The following is a 1,294-nucleotide window of genomic DNA, read 5'->3' as shown; positions in this document are numbered from 1 at the left end:
CGAGGGTACGTTACCCCTGATATTTCACTACTCATCCGTAATAAGAGTCCACGCTATTAGGCGCGAGTTTGCTTTCCCTCGTCTTCGTACAAATCGTAAACTAAAGCGAGAGGGGCTTGAAAAAAGTAATAGGCCGCGAAGGCGGGAAAGAAAGGCCAAGGAAGCGGTCGGCAAAAGGAAGAGGTGGCAGCGAGCGGGGCGGAATGAGACGACGTAGGGTTGAGGTATAAGGGTCGGGGGAGGGGGGGAGACGAGGAAGCGGCAGGAGTGCCGGTGAGGCGAGAAGAAAGTGAAAAGAAACGGGCCGAGAAGGCATATAATGTGTCCAAAAGGCACCTGCCACGTATCTCCTTCCCATCGAGGCCGGCTTCAGGGAGTGGGAGTAAGGAGTCCTGGAGGCGCGCGCCCGCGAGGAGTCCGAGTGTTGGCGATCTTATCTCGGCTCCTCGAGACCAGCGGACCACTTATATCGTTAATTGCTCTCACTTCCGTTGTCGGTTCGCGTGCGTGAGCGCGAGCGCCTCCGATACGAGCATTAAGCGCTCGAGCCTAAGTCGCGCCTGCGGAACCTACACCTACCATAGAAAGTTTTCGGCCCGAGATCATTTTGGTCCCCTATTTCCATCGGGCGCTCCCGTCTAAAAAAAAAAAATTTAAAAAAAAAAAAAAAAAAAAAAAAAATAGAATTAGCCGCGTGCTTGCACCTTTAATGCATGCGTCTCTTTATTATTCATAAGAATGTGGAGCGTATGTAAGCGATAAATAAGAATCTTAACGATCGGAAAATCTCTACACCCGGAGAAATGAGTCTCGTGAGTTAATCGCTGGGAACAATGGGCGAGTTACGTCTTTATGAAAAAAAAAAAAAAAAAAAAAAAAAAAAAAAAAAATCATCTTCAGGCATTCGTTGTTTCCTCCTGCGTTTCGAGCAGCATTGAGATAGAACGATCGCCGCCCAGACTTGGAATTATATTCCACTTACGCAATCAAACTGTGCTTTGATCCAAATGTTACATTGTAAATAAGCATACTTGTTAAAAGACAAAATAGTTGTTTCTTGGCATTTACAAGTTTGTTTGAAAGAGATGCATCGAGGCCGTAAAGATATTCGTGAGAAAGTGCTCGAATGAAGGATAGTTGAAATGCTTTTTTCTTTTCTTTTTGTTTTGTTAGAATTTATGTATTTAAATAAGCATCGTGTCCCGTCGCTTCGCAATATAACGATATTATCAATAATGAACGAGAGAAAAGAAAGAAAAGCAGGATGCGACACGATTTCAACACGATGATAGGC

Source organism: Ceratosolen solmsi, unplaced genomic scaffold (assembly GCF_000503995.2).
Source record: "Ceratosolen solmsi marchali unplaced genomic scaffold, CerSol_1.0 scaffold1, whole genome shotgun sequence".
NCBI classification, from domain to species: Eukaryota; Metazoa; Arthropoda; class Insecta; order Hymenoptera; family Agaonidae; genus Ceratosolen; species Ceratosolen solmsi.
The sequence above is the reverse complement of the archived record's forward strand: the minus strand, read 5'-3'. Positions refer to the sequence as shown.